This window comes from Rhinatrema bivittatum, chromosome 7 (genome assembly GCF_901001135.1).
Source record: "Rhinatrema bivittatum chromosome 7, aRhiBiv1.1, whole genome shotgun sequence".
NCBI lineage: Eukaryota > Metazoa > Chordata > Amphibia > Gymnophiona > Rhinatrematidae > Rhinatrema > Rhinatrema bivittatum.
This window is the reverse complement of record NC_042621.1, coordinates 31,378,012-31,391,264: the sequence shown is the minus strand read 5'-3', so window position 1 is coordinate 31,391,264 and position 13,253 is coordinate 31,378,012. Positions and strand designations below refer to the sequence as shown.

At 46.5% G+C, this 13,253-nt stretch overlaps 1 protein-coding gene across 7 annotated transcripts in view; it reads left to right on the top strand.

Annotated features, from left to right (window-relative positions):
- NAE1 (NEDD8 activating enzyme E1 subunit 1) overlaps positions 1-13,253 on the top strand; it is a 171,471-nt gene that overhangs the window by 143,134 nt on the left and 15,084 nt on the right. Inside the window, exon 20 of one of the 7 annotated variants that reach the window (XR_003857674.1) lies at positions 2,622-2,725. The exons of the other annotated variants lie outside the window; for them this stretch is intronic. The gene's annotated coding sequence lies outside the window, so the exon portion shown is untranslated. The remainder of the gene's footprint in view (positions 1-2,621; positions 2,726-13,253) is intronic. 7 annotated transcript variants of the gene reach the window in all.

Here is a 13,253-nt window from a genome sequence, read left to right as displayed (position 1 = left end):
GCGCAACTTTGTAATCTGGTCCGGGGAGGATTTGGACCAGTTGGTGAAACTGTTGGGGGAGGCTAAAGGTCACAGGTTGCCTGAGGATAGAAGACTGAGTAAGAAGGTGTTCCCGTCCTGAGCTTGTTTTAGAGACTCTCGTAGGTTTCGTTCCAGTAAACCTGTTCCTCCTCCTGTGCCCAAGCCGAGTCCTGGTCATCAACAATCCTTTCGTGGGGGCCGTTGTGCGTCCAGAGATGGTGCAGGCCTAGGTTTGAGAGGCGGCAAGCCTGCCCAATGAAGCCAGGGTTACCCACCCATGCGTAGAAGCTGTAGGAGGCAGATTATCCAGCTTCTATGAGGTGGGAAAGGATTATCTCGGACCGTTGGGTCTTGGAGGTGGGTAGGCACAGTTATGCTCTAGATTTCTTGTGCCCAGTCAGAGACGCCTTTGTAGAGTCTCATGTTTCGCGCGGCAGGAGAGAAGTGTTATGGACGATGCTGCGGAGGTTACTCAACCTGAATGCCATTTACCCTGTCCTTCCTGCAAAACAGGGCCAGTGCTCAGTGTACTTCGTTGTTCCCAAAAAAGAGGGCTCCTTTTGTCCTATCCTCGACTTGCAGATAAACAGGTGCCTGCGAGTTCCCAGGTTTCCAATGGAATCGCTACGCATGGTGGTTGCGGCGGTGCGCAAAGGAGAGTTCCTAGCAACTCTAGACTTGATGGAGGCATATCTGCATATCCCTATCCGCCAAGACCATCAGAAGTTCCTGTGGTTCAAGGTGCTGGGCCAGTACTTTCAGTTTTGAGCGCTTCCCTTTGGTCTGGTCACCGTGCCTCGCACGTTTACCAAGGTGATGGTGGTAATGGCAGCAGCACTACTCAAGGAAAGGATATTGATGCACCCGTATTTGGACAATTGTCTCATCCGGGCAAAGTCTTGGGAAGACTGCAAGAGGTCGATTCAGAGAGTGATGAACACTTTACTGTCTCTTGGTTGAGTCATCAATCTTCAGAAGAACCATTTGGTGCCCACGCAGTGGCTTGTGTATCTTGGAGCGCTGTTCAATACTCAGGAGGGCAAGGTCTTTCTGGCGGCAGACAGAGTGCTGAAGTTGCAGGCGCAGGTGAAGTGCCTTCTGCGTCTGAGGGTTCCAACAGTTTGGGATTATCTCCAAATCCTGGGCTCCATGGCTTCCACTTTGGAGTTAGTTCCTTGGACCTTTGCGCACATGAGGCCTTTACAACTTGCACTGTTGTCCAGGGGAGTCCCGTATTGGAGCAGTTCCACATCCCCCTGCCTCTTCTTTGGGAACTCAGGCTCAGTCTCTCTTAATGGCTGTCACAATTTAAAGAAGGGGATGGATTTGGACCCCCCAGATTTGGTGGTAGTCTCTGCGGATGCCAGCCTCTCCGGTTGGAGAGCTGTCTGTCAAGATAGGATGGCTCAAGGCCTGTGGGGAGTGACGGAGAAATCTTGGTCCATCAACAGACTCGAAACCAGGGCGATTCACCAGGCCCTTCAAGTGTTTCTGCTCTTAGTCAAAGGTCAGATAGTGCGACTTCTGGTTAGTTGGGAAGGATCCAACTTTTGAGAAAGATCATCCCTTAGTTGAAGTTTAGTGTTGGGGCTTGGGTACAGGCAGATGGGACTGAGGGACTGCAGGTGGCACTCTTTCCTATGTAGCAATGTCCAAATGTTTGGGCTCTGACTCTATCTGCTGGTAGGGATACAAAACCCACTGGTCTGGAATGATCTGCTGTATTATAGGAACGAAAATTAGCAGGTAAGAACCAATTTTCCTTTCTACCTCCACTGCGAGACTATTCCATGCATCCACTACTTTTTCTGTAAAGAAGATCTTTCTTAGATTATTCGAGTCTACCCCCTTTCACCCTCATCCTATGTCATCTTGTTCCAGAACCTTCTTTCCATTAAAAGAAGCCCGCCTCTTGGAGATATTTAAATGTCTCTGTTATCTCATGTCTGTCCCATCTTTCTACTAAGGTATACATGTTTAGATTTTTAAAGTCTGGCTTTAGGCGCAGGATCTCAGGGAATAAATTTGGCCTCTGTGAATTATAGGCAGTGCTGCAAACTGCATAGTTTAGATTGCATATCTGACAACCTGCCACAGAATCAACATTTCTGAAAGCTTTCACACTGAAGCTTCATACAATTCTGTAACATCAAATATACTGTATCACATTTGTATTAACATGCTGCCTTATAATAAACTTTCATAACACAGCTTCTGAGCGTTTTTAAAATTATACCCCCACCCATGAACCTCCTTCCCCCCCATCTGTAGCCGAAGGTGACAGAGTAAGGTCTCATAGCCCCAAAGGTAAATATTGATACTAATGTATATGCTATCAAACACGTATGGCCAGTTGAAGGAAAAAGAGAGGCTGAGCCAGAACGTGCATATATACCCCAAAAGAGGATAACATGTAAAAGTAGGAGACAAAATTACACCGCCCTCAGACCCCCATCATTGATGTGAAGAAATTATGTGGGCCCCTTAGACTTCCATTGTATATAGGGGTGCCAGCCTCTCAAACCTAGTCATCCTATCATTGTGTATAGCAGGGTGTTCTATATGGAAAAGCTGTCTAATCTAGCGCATATGTCACGCAGTGAGGGGACAGATGACTTATGCCACCAATACATGATTTCGCATCTAGCTGCTGTGACCACTTGCTGGACCCATCGCTGAAAAGACTCTGTCCCAACATAAGTTGGTAAGCATAATAAACACACTTTAGGATCTTTGGGGACTTGAGCATCACCCAACGAGCATATGAAATCAAACACGGCATCCCATAGGTTCCCAAAGGCCCACCACAGCTACAAAAAGGTGCCCCTGTCACCACAGCCATTCCAACACCTGTTGTCCAAACCCATGAACATCTTGCTCAAATGAACAGGGGTGAGATACCACCGGTAGAGTACCTTATACCCATTCTCCTTAAGCAACGATGATACTGAGTTCCTACTGACAGCCAGAAAGCATTAATCCCAATCTTTGTCCTCCAACCCAGGTCATGTTCCCAGGCAATTTGGAAAGACATTTTCTGTTGGGGATCACAATTTAGTAATGTATAGATCCTAGAGATAGGTTTGGTAAGTTTATCAGCTTGAGCACAATAATTTCCAAATAGAGACTTGCCCTTAAGATCCCGGCCTACCTTCATGGATGTGAAAAAATGGATAATTTGATTATAAGCAAAAAGATCCAATTCCATAACCAGATAAAATTGTTTCAATACTGAGAATGGCAGCAACTTTTAGACCATCCCATAATTGCTCCCATTTAAATAAACTCTTTCCTGTCCAGCGTTCTATTCCTCTTTTCATTCCCTGGAGGAAAGGACCTGTCAGAGAAAAGAGGTTAAATGGTATGCCTGTTTATCACCCACTAGAATATGTGATAAACCTTATAAATTAAACTAGAGAAGGGGGAAAGACCAGAAAGATTAAACCCTCTCATGCCAAGCTCTAATGTGTAGCGGCGGATCCCCAGCACCTGGGACACTATTCGGGTCCATGGCTTCAGCTCACCATCAATTTACCAGTATAGGAATGCACTCAGTTAAGATGCAGCAAAGTACCATTCCAGATGCGGTACCTGCAACCCCCCCCCCCCCACCTCTCAATTTGTCTAAAAACAAAACGGTTTTGGCAATTCTAGGCTTACGCCTCCAGATAAAGCAGAGAAGCTTGCATTGCCATTGCTTCAACAGAAAAGCAGGTACAGGGATAGGCAGTGTTGCACTGGGAGTGGACCCTTGGCCTGGTGCAGGATTGGTACGGCCCTCCGGTCGGACCCGGAGAGCACCTGCCACCAGGAGGCGGAGCACAGGAGGAGACAGAGGCTAGCTGGAGCTTCACCAATAGCAACCCAGGGTTCCCTCAGGTGTTAAGCCCTTGGTTACCCGGGCCTCCTGGTCTTAGGTGAGCCTCACAGGGTCTCCTAGAGAGAAAGTTCAAAGGAGTGCCCACCATGAACAAGGGTGTGTGGTCTGTGTTCAGACAAGGAAGTCCAGAGGTCGCAGGAGGCCAGAGTAGAGTATCCGAATGTATAGCGAGAAGGCCAGAGTCTTGATGCAGAATGGGTCAGCCAGGCAGGGTCGGTAACAGAGGTCAATCCGGGCGTAATCAGGTAAAGCAGGAGGTCAGATTCCAGGTGGCAGACAAGAGTAGCTGTTCCAGGCAGAGGTCAGGGCAGGCAGCGATCAGAGAGAGGTCAAGAACAGGCAAAAGTCAGTATCATGAGATCAGTCCGAAGGGTACTACCAGGGATGGAGAGTCGAAGGAACAGGAGACGCTGGAACGGGAGACACAGGAGACGCTGGAACAAGACCCTGGAACAGAAGACTGGAACAAGGACACTGGAACGCAGGAAGGCAAACTTACTATCACTAGGTAATCGACCCGATTGCCAAGGCAAGGAAGTGATGTGAGGCACCCTTTTGTATAGGGGTCAATCTGGGTGCACCGCGGAGCTGGGACCTGCCCTTGGCCCTTTAAGAGGCTGGCCAATCCGCAAGCGCCTAGGGGCGGGGAGGACACCGAGCCCCGCAGTGAGGCCTGGCTGGAGCTGGGAGGTGAAGCGTTGGGGAATGCCGCCGCGGAACGCTGTGGCCGAGTGGAGCTGGCAGCAGATGCGAGGGAGGCCGACCTGGCATGGAGGAAGGGTAAGCGGGTCAGGCACGAGCGGGACGCGCAACAGGCAGGGTTTGGAAGAAATAACAAAAATGTGGCAGCACATTCATTTTAATCATAGCTACCCTCACCAACCAAGAGAAGGCAGTCCTATCCCATCTGTCTCAATCACTTTGAATGTTAATTAACAGGGGAATATAGTTAAGTTGAAAAACAATAACAAAAAAACCCTTAATATCTGGTCCAATTTTAACCCTAGGTATTTCACCCACCCCTTAGCTACTCGAAATGGGAGATAAGATGCAATCCGAGCAAAGCAATCGCTGGGTACTGAGATATTTAAGAGCTCTGATTTATCTTCATTAACTTTAAAACCTGAGTACCATAGGCTCTCAGAGCCTGCAGCAGAACCGGAAGGGAGGATTCTGGGTCTCTCACCATGAATAAAAGGTCATCTGCAAACAAACTGAGCTTATAATTATGGGACTGCATGGCCATTTGCTGAATATGAACATTACGTCTCACCATTTCTGCAAATGGTTCTAAAGACAAAGAGAATAACAACAGCGAAAGAGGACAATCCTGTCTAGTATCTCTCTTGACCGCAAAAGGCAAAGTATAACCCCCATTGATTTTTAAACAGGCCTTGGGGCTCGCAGATAGACAATGAAGCCACCTAATAAAGTCAGGTCCTAAATTCATTTTCTCCAAAACTTTAAATATAAATGGCCAATGTACCCTATCGAAAGCTTTCTTAGCATATATAGCTAATAGTACCAAGGGAGTATGACTTATTCTGTGCTTGCCAGATCAGTTCCAGAACCCTACACACATTGTCGGAGGTCACTCGCCCAGGTACAAACCCTGACTGGAGCTACCATCCCCAACCGCATAGCCAAAATCTTGGCAAGGATTTGTAAATCAACATTAATGAGAGATATTGGTCTATAGGACCAGCAGAATGTAGATTCCCTACTGCATTTAGCTAGGAGAGTTATCCCAGCCAGATTAGAGTCCAGTGAAATCGAGCCTCCACCCATAAGGGCATTAAACATATCCAACAGAGGTGGGATCACCACATGATGGAATGTCTTATAAAACTTGGTCATGAATCCATCTAGCCCAGGTGATTTCCCTAACTTTAGGCACTCAATAGTGTGGAAAACTTCAGCATATGTAATTTCTTTATTCAAAAAGCTCACGAGCTTTTTGGAAGGAAGGGCAGCTCCACTCCCCAAAGAAAAGATTCAGTGTCCTGTTCTCCCACTGAATCATCAAAAGCATAAAGCTCCTCGTAAAAAGCCATAAATTGCTGCTTATATCCCTCGATTCATAGAAAAACGACCCAGATAAATCATTTATTTTGTAATAAGAGATTGTGCAGCTCACTCCTTAAGTTTCTGGGCGAGCAACCTCCCTGCTTTATTGTTAAGCTCAAAGTGCCTCTGTTTAAGCATATCTAACTGGAACGCCATCCTTGCTAGATCTAGTGCCTGTAATTCCCTCCTTAGAGCCTCCATTTCCGCTAGCTTCCGGGGGTCCAAGTTACATTTATGACTTAACGCCAGTTTGGCAATATGCTGCATAAGGCGCAACCTATGGGCAGTTCTTTCATTCTTAAGGTAAGTGGACCTCGATATAAGCTTACCCCTAACCACAGCTTTCAATCACAAATTGTACCAGGAGAAACGTCCTTGGTCTGATTAAGGTCTAAGAAAGCTTGTATATCATCAGAAAGGGAATCAGTAAAAGATTTATCATCCAACAAGCTGTCATTCACATGCCAAAAACGTTGCCCAACTCCAGTACTCTTCAGTCCCAAAGCCGCCCAGATCATGGAATGGTCAGACCAGGTAGGGGAACCCACTTCAGCTTCAGAGATCAATTCTACCAAAGGTTTATCAATAAGGAAAAAATCTATACGTGAATAGGATTGGTGTGCATGGGAAAAGTAAGTATAATTACGCAAGGTAGGGTTTCGCAAGTGCCAAATATCAACTAAACCTCGATCAGTGATTCAATTTTTAAGCGCCTGACGGTGACACCGAGATCTTCTTGCATCTGAATGAGAATTATCTAGGTACGGGCATTTAGGTTAAAATCTCCCTCAACTATAATGTGACCTTCCGCCCATTCCTCCAAGAGAACAGATATACGGTTAAAGAAAAGGTCTTGCTCTGTATCCAGGCCATATATAGAGAGGAGTGTAAACAATTCTCCATCCAGCATCACTTTAAGAGCGATGTATCTGCCCTCGGCATCCCGTTTAGTATCCTTGACCTCTGCTACTAATGTTCTCGCAAACAAAATACCCACACCACAATATTTCTTTTTAACCGTAGCAGAGGCCAGAAACTGCTGGGGGAAAAACCTATCCCATAACAACCTTTCCGTGCGTTTAAGCAGATGAGTTTCCTGGCAAAAAATAACATAGATCTCTAGCCTCTTGAAATATTAATTTCCTCTTTAAAGGGTATTTAAACCCTTAGGGGTAGATTTTCAAAAAACGCGAATAGGCGTACTTTTGCTGGCACATCAGGCGCCAGCAAAAGTACGCTGGATTTTAGTTGATACGCGCGGAGCCGCGCATATCCGCTAAAATCCTGGATCGGCGCGCGCAAGGCTATGAATTCTGTATAGCCGGCATGCGCCGAGCCGCGCAGCCTACCCCCGTTCCCTCCGAGGCCGCTCCAAAATCGGAGCGGCCTCAGAGGGAACTTCCTTTTGCCCTCCCCTCACCTTCCCCTCCCTTCCCCTACCTAACCCACCCACCCGGCCCTGTCTAAGCCCCCCCCCTTACCTTTGTCGGGGGATTTACGCCTCCCAGAGGGAGGCGTAAATCCCCGCGCGCCAGCGGGCCACTAGCGCGCGCCGGGACGCGACCTGGGGGTGGGTCCGGAGGGCACGGCCACGCCCCCGGGCCGTAACCACGCCCCCGGGCCCGCTCCCGGCACGCCCCCTAAACGCCGCGACGACCGGGCCCGCCCCCCGACACGCCCCCCTCGGAGAACCCCGGGACTTACGCGAGTCCCGGGGTCTGCGCGCGCCGATGAGCCTATGTAAAATAGGCTCACCGGCACGCAGGGCCCTGCTCGCCTAAATCCGCCCGGATTTGGGCGGATTTAGGCGAGCAGGGCTCTTAAAATCCGCCCCTTAGTGTTAATAGAAATTATGCGTAGCCCTGCCATTTTGTAAAGAACTTATTTATTTTTATTTTATTTATTTTGTTTTTCTATACCGGTGTTCGATTTTACATATCACATCGGTTTACAGTCAACATGAGTGGTGCAAGAAATCAGGCGTTTCCTTTTGTCTTCTCTGGCTTGTGACTAGTTGAACACCACCAGCCTAAATCCTGTATGTAACATCTCAGCCTACCCTGCCTAAAGAAGTACCCAGCCACCAAGATCAAAGAAACAGCTATACAACCACCCATACCTAACCCTCCAATACCAACTCTCCTCCATGACCCCCCCAAATACAAATCCACCTCCCACTGGTAGAACCACTTCATGAGAAATGAAATTATCGTGCCAACTAGCCACTCCACCCCACCCCCGACACAGTTATGGGTAGAGAAACATAGATTGAGAGAATCACCCTTCTAACTCAACCAAATACTAAACAGATCTATGGTGTAACATCTGAAAAAATGCGAAAAATCAGGAACACTTAAGTCTCCATATGAATCAGTCAGTCCACGACTCAAAAGAACCAAGAAGTTCAGGTTGGAGGCTCCTTAGAAGGAAGCAAACTGCTAAAATGTCTCCGAAGACATCTGCCTTCCCTGTCCACTTGCTGCCATCTTTAAGTCTCATTACGCAGTTGTCCACCTCCAATAGCAGGTGCACTGGTAGCCGAGGAAGTAACTTCCAGACCTGCAGCTTACAAAATATCCACTGCTTTGGACACGTGGAAACACGGGAGGCCACTCCAGCCAAGCTAAAGCTCAAACCAAATGGAAACAGCCACCGGTACTTGATGTTGTGCCCACGAGGCATAGAGACAACCTCTCTAAACTCTCTGTGGTTTCGAATGTTCGAGATCGTAAAGTCCTGATATATTTCCACCTTGTGACCCTTCTACTTTGTGAACCCAGACTTCCGGGCAGCTGCAGCGATGTCCTTTTTTAATGAGCAACTGTGAAAGCATGCTATGATGGTCACGTGGGCGATTATTGCGCATAGCCCCTAAAGCACGGTGCGCTCTCTCCAGTTTCACCGCAGGGGTCTCCGATTCTTCTGTACACGAGGCCAGAACTTGCTCGCAGATGCGACAACTACTTTTTTGTAGTCAGTAAATTCAGAGCTTTTGGTATCCCACGAAACCTGAGATTCACTCTTCTGGACCTATTTTCCAGCTCCTTGAATTAATTCAGCAAGTCCATATTAATTTGCACAAATTTATCTTGTGCTATCTTACAGCTTGCCAATTCTGAGGCCTGATCATCCACCCGCCTCCCCAACTGAGTGACATCTGATCTCATCTCAGAGAGCATGCCCTGATTTCGGTTTTCAGGCTTGCCATATCTGATTGCAGGGTCCCGAACCAGCTTAAAAAATCAGCCCGGGTCTCCTGCCTCGCTCACCTCCTGAGCTTGCATGGCTGGCCGGCTCACCACCATCTGGGCCTGCATCTATCAGCGCTGCAGTGGCATTCGTGAACGAAAACTTATGTAAGTCCACATTCTTTTTATGGGACTTCATTCTGCCACTAGAGAGGGCTGCAGGAGTGTTCAAAAAGCACAATTATGCACCGCGGGGAATCTATGCAGAGGGATCCCGTTAGGTCGGGAGCTCCAGGTTTATGTGGCCATTTTGGGCGATGACGTCACTCTTCTCCCCCCCCCCCCCCCCAATTTCACAGGTTTTTTTCCTTATTGTTCCTTTGCTGGGTCCCACTTGGTGCCTTCTCATAATGTATCCTAGTCAGGGGTTTTGGTGATTCGGGTAAGTTTCCTTTCACAGTTGATTTCCCCATGACAGCAGTGCATTGGTGCCCGCCAGCCATCGACGCACTGCTGCCATCGTTTTCATTTCATGCCCCTTTTGTTTCATTCAATATGACTACGTCTTGTTTTCGGCAATGCCCCTGGTACCCGAGGACCATGTCCATGAGATATTTGTCCTCTGCCTGCGGGCATCACATGATGTCTGGTGTTGCCATTTATGCACACAGAATACCCCAAAGGGACATCAGCTTCGACTCGACAAGATGGAGGAGCTCTTCAGGTCGAAGACATCCGAGCCATTGGTATTGGAATCAAAGGACCAAGGAACCACACTGATGGACACTGAGCCATCGATGTCGGTGGGATCATCTGTTCTGTCGATGCCATCGTCAGATAGGGAAGCCAGAGACCAACCACCATAGCTCTCTTCAAGGCCAAAGATGTCTGGTTCTTCGGCAGCAGCCTCGGCACCATGGAAGGACTGGGCTGAGCACACCAGACCTGTTGTCCGTTTCTAGGAGGCCAGCAAAACGGGGGACAAGGAAATCTTTCTTTCATCAAAGGAAGCACTGTCCTCTGCCCCATCAGGGCTCCTGCGGCTGTCCTAGGCAGCAGAAAGGCCCCAAGCACCAGTCGGCTCCTCAGTCATTAGGGCTCAAGTTAAAGTTATAACAGCACTTTTTGAACTGGCCAGGCCCAAAAAAACTGTTAGCTCTTGTATTGTTGTTAACCCTTATACTGCTGACTCTTGAAAAATCCTTACCAGGTGTCATCAATGTATAGGCAACACTGGTAATCTATGGAGGCCACAAATTCCCCCATGAGATAGGAGCAAAAAATCTAAAGCAATGTGTTTTGGCAGGGTAAAAAGGGTACATAATTGTCTCATGGTGCCTTGATCTTCAGCCAGACTAGACTTAGCTCAATCATTTTATTCAATTCGTTATTTTTTTCGTTGCCCCCCATTTTATCTTATCCAAGTTCTACGTCCTGTTCTATGTAATCGCATTCTTACATGCGTTGTTTTTCCATTATAATGTAAACCGAGATGATATGTAATTTCTTACATGAATCCCGGTATATAAAAATGTTAAAATAATAATAAAATAATAAAGGGTTAGAATTTCTCACAGAGCTCCTAACTGCTATGCTTACTGCAGAGCGGAAAAAAGAAGACTGAGGGGAGACACCTGTGGTTCACAGGGATAATTGCAGGCTGAGCATGCTCAGTGCACTCAGTGTGCCAGTGTCAGTCAAAGCTTTGTAGAAACTTTGACAGAAATGTTTTCCGTACAGGGCTCCATCCTGTGATGTCACCCAGATGTGAGGACTACCATCCTGCTTGTCCTGTGAGAAACATATTACAGTAAGCCCACCCCAGGAAATAAAAAAACCAAAACATGAACATAAGAAATTGCCATGCTGGGTCAGACCAAGGGTCCATCAAACTCAGCATCCTGTTTCCAACAGAGGCCAAACCAGGCCACAAGAACCTGGCAATTACCCAAACACTAAGAAGATCCCAAGCTACTGATGCAATTAATAGCAGTGGCTATTCCCTAAGTAAACTTGATTATTTATTTATTTATTTATAGATTTTTCTATACCGGGGTACGTAAGTAACATCACCTTGGTTTACATTCAAACAGTAATTCAGCATTGCGCTTTACAATATAACATAGTAACTGAACGAATACAAAACCATGTATAACTTTGTATTAATGGAATATGAGCAATATATGAGAGACTGTGGAAATTAAGAGGAGTAGTAGCCGTTAATGGACTTTTCCTTCAAGAACTTATCCAAACCTTTTTTGAACCCAGCTGCACTAACTGCACTAACCACATCCTCTGGCAACAAATTCCAGAGCTTTATTGTGTGTTGAGTGAAAAAGAATTTTCTCCGATTAGTCTTAAATGTGTTACTTGCTAATTTCATGGAATGCCCCTTAGTCCTTCTATTATTCACATCTACTCGTTCAAGATCTCATGATCTTAAAGACCTCTATCATATCCCCCCCTCAGCCGTCTCTTCTCCAAGCTGAACAGCCCTAACCTCTTCAGCCTTTCCTCATAGGGGAACTGTTCCATCCCCTTTATCATTTTGGTTGCCCTTCTCTGTACCTTCTCCATCGCAACTATTTTATTTATTTTTATTTATTTAACGGTTTTATATACCGACATTCATCAAAGATATCACATCGGTTCACAGCGTAACAAGAAACTAGTGCCAGTGGCGGCGCTTTACATCGAACAAGTTTAACATAATACAGTTAAAAAATATTGGAACATAATAACTAGAGCATGAGGAAAGGTAGGGGAAGTAAAACATTAGACTAAAATTAGAATAACATGATTACAAGATGGTAAAAGAAGAGAAAAAAGGGGGGGAGAAGTGACAGAAGAATAAAATTAGATTAGTGAATTATTGTAAGCGAAGATTGCAGGTATATACAAAATGTACAATTATAGGGAATAATATAAAATAACAATAGTTCAGGGAAGGGGTGAGGTGAGAAGGGGGGGGGAGAGGTAGGGAATGGAGGGGGGAAGGGTAATACAGAAGGGAGGGAGAAGAGGAATGGTGTAAGCTTAGGGAGAAGCCAGTTCAAGCGGGGACTCACCCGCTTTTAGTGAAAAACCAAGTCAAGAGGGGACAGAGAAGGGAGGGTGTAGATGAGAGCACGGGGACTTTAAGTATATGCTTTGGTGAAGAGCCAGGTCTTGAGCTTGCGCTTGAAGGTTTTTGAGCATTCTTCTTGGCGAAGTTCAACTGGCATTGTGTTCCAGAGAATAGGCCCGGCGATAGATAATGCACGGGCTCTCGTGGAGGTTAATTTGTAAAGTTTAGGTGAGGTGGTGGGCATGGTGGCGAGATGAATGTGTCTAGTGGGTTTATTGGCTTGGTGAAATCGGAGGGTGTCATTGAACCAATTCATTTCGGGATTGAATAAGGCCTTATGAACGAGTGAGAGAGCCTTATATTGTATACGGGAAGCTATGGGAAGCCAATGTAGATCTTTTAGGACCGGTGTGATGTGGTCGTGTCTGTGTGTGTTGGTCAAAATCCGGGCTGTTGTATTTTGTAGTATTTGAAGGGAGTGGATGGCATTGTTGGGGAGTCCGAGGAGAAGGGAATTACAATAGTCGATTTTGGCAAAGATAATGGTTTGTAGAACCGTACGGAAGTCAGGGGGATGAAGTAGAGGTTTAAGTTTCTTAAGGGTGTGAAGTTTAAAAAATCCATCCTTTATTATACTACTGATGAATTTCTTCAGTGTGAGGTGGCCATCGAGAATGATACCCAGATCTCGGACTTGTTGAGCAAATGGGATGTGTGACAGAAGAGAGGAGTTCAGTTGGTTTTGGGGTGAGATAAGCATAATTTCAGTTTTAGTGGTATTAAGGGCTAAGTGGATGGAAGATAGGAGATTGTTTATGGATTGAAGGGTATCTTTCCAGATATCCATGGTTTTTGAAAGAGAGTCGGTAATGGGGATGAGCAACTGAACATCGTCAGCGTATATATAATGAGGGAGGTTGAGGCTAGAAAGGAGGTAACAGAGGGGTAAGATGTAGATATTGAAAAGGGTTGAGGAGAGGGATGAACCTTGTGGGACACCTTGCTTGAGGGGTATGGCCTTGGAGATATG